Here is a 6185-nt window from a genome sequence, read left to right on the forward strand (position 1 = left end):
GCAACTTAACCAGCATCAGAAAATCATTCTAGAGAGAAATCTCATACATGTACGGAACATGTAGTCTTTTCAAGAGGTGAAATCATATACTGCATCTGTGAACTCACGTTGAGGAAAAACACTGAGTGTGAAAATTGAACAAAAGCTTTCAACTTCAAAGCAAATATACTTAAGGAAAACACATACTAGGGAAATCCTTATATGGGTAAACAATGTGAGAAAACCTTTCATTCAAATGCAGCTATAATTTAAAACATTGATCAAAGGTGAAGCTCAATGAATACAATGATTATGGCAAAACTTTCAATAGGAATACATATCTCAACATACAACAGTTTGAGGTGAACTCTCTAAATGTCATCATGTGGGAAAGTCTTCATTAGAAATGCAAACCTTACTGCACATTTTAGAATTCACACTACAGAGAAAATCAAAGTGTCAGAAAGAATATCAAAGAGTTTTACATGCCACTGAACAGCAGAATATTCTTACTGGAAATAAATATTTTCATTTATTGAATATGGAAGATGTATTGGACTATTAATTGTCAGAGAACCTATTCTATGAAAAATTCAAGGAATGTAAACTGCATGAGAGAAAAAAACCCTTTATTCCAAGTACAAATGTAATTATACATCTGAGAACTCATGTTGGGGAGTAATCTTATGAATGTAATGAAGTTGATAAAGCATTTAGACAAAGTACAAACTTTACTGTACATCACAGAAGTCATTTTCTCTCACTCAACAAAAGCCAATTTACACATGAAGATAAATCTGCATGTAATCAGTGGAAGTAGTAACAAAATCCTGTAAGAAATATAAAACACATTCAATGTAGGTCTCACAATTTACTATTTTAATAGTATCCAATATCTGTCTTTGCTGTTGATGTGTCCAAAGTAAGCAATCTAGTGATTTGCTATGCTTATTTGTAAAGAACATTGTTTTATTGTCAAATTGGCTTATTATTTTGGTAGTTCATTCTTGGCAAACCACACATCATGTTTAGTAAATTGGAGTTTCAATAAAAATAGAAAACTCCACAGAAGTGTTTTAGAATAAATTCAAATATATGATCTAAATATGTGATTTAAAGGATAAATATTATTTAAAGAATGCTGTTGTTGTGTACTATTGAATTAGAACAGACTCATAACTGACCCTACAGTGAGTTTTCAGTAACAGTAAATTGCATGGGAGGAGATGGCCTCTTTCTCCAAGGAAGAATTGATGGATTTGAACTAAATACCTTAGACTACAAATAAATAGGTCTGTCTTGGAGAGGGCAAAACCAAGTCTCTCCCTGGAGGTTAGGATTTGAAGCTCTGCCTCACTTACTTTGAGAATGTGCCCAGGAGAGATTGGTCTTTGGAGGATATCATGTTCGGAAGGGTGGGGGGACAGCGCAGGAGAGGAAGACCCCACATGAGATGGATTGATACGGTAGCTGGGGCAATGAGGTTGATGTGTCAGAATTAGTGAGACTGGCTCAGGACAGGGAAGGGTTCAGAGCTGCTGTACAGAGGGTCGCTATACATTGCAGGTGACCCAATGGCACATAACAATAGCACACTATGACAGGTTTGGAAGTAGGAGTGGCATTTACTTCCTAAATTACATGCCTTTGGAAACTATGAATTTTGAGAAATGGTGATAGTTGTAGTGGGGTTGCAGGTCTTTTGTTCATATTGTTGCTCAACTCAAAGGCAATCAACAAGAAGTTTGAGTATACTTTTTTCAAACAGATAAAATCCATACTGAGGAGTAAACTTGTAGTTGAAATGAATGCTTTCAATCTAAGTTTTAAAATTTCTTTTATTAGATTGTTCTTTGGCAAAGCACATTAGTAATAAATATTCTTTTTGAGTTTCTGGTTTTTTGGCATTAACAAAAATATTCTGCCATTATTTTTAGGATAACATAAAAACATCAAAGGAGATGCAAGAATTTTCGGTGATCAAGCCCTCAAATTTCTCCATAGGTTCATTTCTATGTATTCTTCTTCTACTGTTTCCCACCACCACATTCCACATGATGACCTCATTTCCTGCCCTTCTTCTTCAGCAACATTGTAATACTTGTTTTCTCAGTTAATAAAATTGCAGATAAAAAGTGAGACTCAGAATACCTAAAATGAAAATGTCAAAGTCCATCATATTCAATATTATTTTAACATTTTAAAATACTTTAGCAAATACTAGTTGATCCACACCTTCAGAATTTCTTACAAAATGCTTTTTCTTAGAGCCCACAGAAAGGTACCTATGTTTATCTGAATTTCTTCACCAATTATTTGTGCATAATTTTGTCATTATGAGATTTAAAGTATGAATAATACAGAATAATTTTCTGCAGGTATTCACTCAGATTCAGTCAATTTAGCTTTACAGTTTTTGAGTAAAGTATGAACCCTGACCAAAAGCACCATTTTTATTCAATGAGGATATTTTCAGCATAGATGATTTTTGGGAGGTATGCTGTTGTTTAAATCTGTATGCAGAAAAGATCATCCGAGACACTGGGCTGTCCAAGGATATATGTGGCATGAGGATTGGTGGGAGAGTCAACAACCTGCATTATGTGGATAACACAACTCTGCTTGCTGAAACTGAGGAGGACCTGAAGCGCTTGCTGCAGAAGGTCAAGGACTGTAGCCTTCAATATGGATTGAAGCTCAACATCAAGAAAACAAAGATTCTCACCACTGGGTCAATTGGCAGCTTCAGTATGGATGGTGAAGAGATTGAGATAGTTAAGTTTACTTGGTTCCACAGTCAACACTTTTGGTAACAGCAGCCAGGAAATCAAGAAACGACTTGCATTGGGAAAGTCAGCTGTGAGGGACCTCTCAAGAGTACTGAAGAGCAACAATGTCAGGATGGAGAGTAAGGTGCACCTGATCCAGGCTATAGTCTTCATAATTACATGCTATGCATCAGAGAGTTGGACAGTGACTAGGGATGATAGAAAAATAATTGATGCCTTTGAGTTGTGGTGCTGGAGAAGAGTGTTGAAGATACCATGGACTGCTAGGAGAACAAAACAAGTTTGTCCTGGAGAGGGTGAAGCCAGAATGCTCTTTGGAGTCAAGGATTCTGAAGCTTCATCTGACATACTTTGGGTATGTTGCAAGGAGGGACTGGTCCTTGGAGAGGGACATCGTGTTTGGCAGAGTGGAGGGACAGCACAGGAGAGGAAGACCTTCTATGAGATGGATCAATTCTGTGAGTGGAGTGTTGGAAATGAGTATGTTTGAGATGGCGAGGTTGGCACAGGATAAAACAGCATTTAGGGCTCTTGTACATAGGGTCGCTGAGTCTCTTGCGAATCATGACATAAATATCTTGGTTCAAGATCCGCTTGGGATCCTAAAGTACCTTACAGAAAAGCTTTGTTACTCAAAGTAAGAAACTTCATTGACCTTATAATGTCTAGGACCGACTAGGGATATCTCTCCAGTATACATTCCAAAACAGTGGTTTTCAGTTGTTTTGTTTTTTAAATATACTTTTCAAAGAATACATAGACCATCTTCCACTAAAGTTGGTTGTTGTTATGTGCCGTCGAGTCGCCTGAGACTCATAGCGACCCTATGTACAACAGCCCTAAACTCCGCTCTGTCCTGTGCCAATTGCACTGTCTCTGACACTCCCATCCCAATTATCCCAGTCACTGAATCAATCCACCTCATAGAGGGCTTTCCTCTCCTGCGCTGTCCCTCCACCCTCCTAAGCATGATGTCCCTCTCCAAGGACCGGTCTCTCCTCACAACATGTCCAAAGTATGTTAGACGGAGCCTCAGAATCCTTGCCTCCAAGGAACCACCCAGTTTAACCCTTTCCAGGACAAATCTGTTTGTTTTCCTAGCAGTCCATGGTATTCTCAATACTCTTATCCAGCACCACAGCTCAAAGGCATCAATTCTCCTTCTATCCTCCTTGGTCATTGTCCAACTCTCTGATGCATAACAGGTGATTGTGAAGACCATGGCCTGTATCAGAGGCACCTTAGTCTCCAAAGAGATACCATTGCTCTTCAGCACTTTGGAGAGGTCCCTAACAGCAGACTTTCCCATGGCAATGCGCCTTTTAATTTCCTGGCTGCTGGTACCAAGACTGTTGACTATGGAGCCAAGCAAACTAAAGCTGTGTACAATCTCAATCTCTTCACCATCCATCCAACCCTATGTACAACAGAACACATTTAGGTATGTATGTACAACCTAAAGTTGGTAACCCTTTCCAAATATTTGTCTCTACAAAGTATTAGGATTTTGTTATGTACCATCAAGTTGTTTGTGACTCACAGCAACCCTATGTACTATAGCTCTGAACCCTGCTCTATCATGTGTCAACCTTATTGTCTCTGACACACTTACCCTATTAACCTAGTCACTGAATCATTCCATCGATATTATCAGGTTGGACTAATTAATTGGCTATCATTTTGCTGTTAATTAGGTGGCCTTTGCTATTAATTCAGATTTCAGTCCTTAGAATTGTCCTCCTTGCTCAATGTGTGTCTTGTAACTGGTATTATGGAGCAGAATGTGTATGACTGATTGAAGATTAAAAAAAAAAGCCATAAATATAATTTTGTAAACTTTTACGCTTCACTTTTAATTACAATTTTAAAAAAAAGTAAGAGAGTCCTTGAATATCACATGCAAGCAAAATCCTGCAGAAGAGTATCTAAAAATGACTGGAACAGTATATCAACAGAAAACTAACAGAAATACAAAATAGTTTCAAAGAAGATGTGGCACTAGGGATATCATAGCTAATGTCATATGGCTCTTGGCTAAAAGCAGAGTACCAGAGTAATGTCTATCTGTGTTTCATTGACTATGCAAAGGCATGTGACTGGATTGTGACAAATTGTTGCTAACCTTGGGAAGAATAGGAATCCTTTAACACCTGATTGTGCTAATGCAAAGCCTATACTTGGACCAGGAAGCAGATGTCCAAATAGAGCAAGGAAACACTGCATGGTTCAAAATCGGGAAAGGAGTGTGTCAGATGCATCCTGTCTCCATACATTTTCAATCTATATGCAGAAAAGGTCATCCAGAAGGCTGGACTTTATGAGGAAGAATCACCATCAGAATTGGAGGAAGACCCATCAACAACCTGTGTTATGCAGATAAGACCACCTTGCTTATTGAAACTGAAGAGGACCTGAAGTGTTTGCTACAGAAAGTAAAGGATTACAGTCTTCATGCTCAGCATCAAGAGAACAGATTCTCACCATTGGCCCAATTGGCAGCACCATGATAAATGGAGAAGAGATTGAGGTTGCTAACAATTATAGCTTGCTTGGCTCCACAATCAACATTCTTGGCACCAACAAACAGGAAATCAAAAGACGAAGTGCATCGGAAAAATCTGCTGTTAAGGACCTTTCCAGAGTGCTAAAGAGCAATAGTGTTAGTCTAGAGACAAAGGTACACATGATCCAGGACACTGTCTTCACAATTACTTGCTGTGCATCAGAGAGCTGAACAATGACTAAGGGTGACAGAAGAATTGATGCCTTTGAGTTATGGTGCTGGAGAAGAGTGAAACCATTTACTCCTTGGAGAGTACTTTGCCAGGAGTGACCAGTCCTTGGAGAAGGATATCATGCTTGGAAGAAGAGTGGAGAGACAGAGCAAGAGAGCACTGGATAAGATAGATTGACAGAGTAACTGAGATTTTGGGGGTAGGTGTGTTAGAGGCAGTGAGACTGGCTCAGGAGAGGGTAGCATTCAGAACTTACTGTGCATAGGGTTGCTATGAGTCTCAACTGACTTGATGGCACTTAACAACAATATATTCTAATGAACTCATTTTCTTTTGGCATTTTAATAAAAGCTGGAAAGTGGGTTTTTATTAAATACCAACCTTTAGGGTATTGCTTGGCTTCTGCACGAATGTCTACTTTAACAATAATCAGATGAATAATTACATATATCCCATGTACCAATAATGAGTATAAGAATTATAACATACATATATGGTATACATTTTAACTATAGACATTGTGGCTTTTATTTGGAAACTGGGAATAGTTTCTTCAAATGGATTTCTATCTCATAACAAACTCTGTTATAATATTATATCAAAAAGAATTATCTATGGCAAATATTTTCTTACATTTACTATATTAATGCGAATCCATTTAGCTTGAATTAATGAAGTTGAA

This window comes from Elephantulus edwardii, unplaced genomic scaffold (assembly GCF_000299155.1).
Source record: "Elephantulus edwardii isolate Elephantulus edwardi_28Jun2011 unplaced genomic scaffold, EleEdw1.0 scaffold00044, whole genome shotgun sequence".
Classification (NCBI taxonomy): Eukaryota; Metazoa; Chordata; class Mammalia; order Macroscelidea; family Macroscelididae; genus Elephantulus; species Elephantulus edwardii.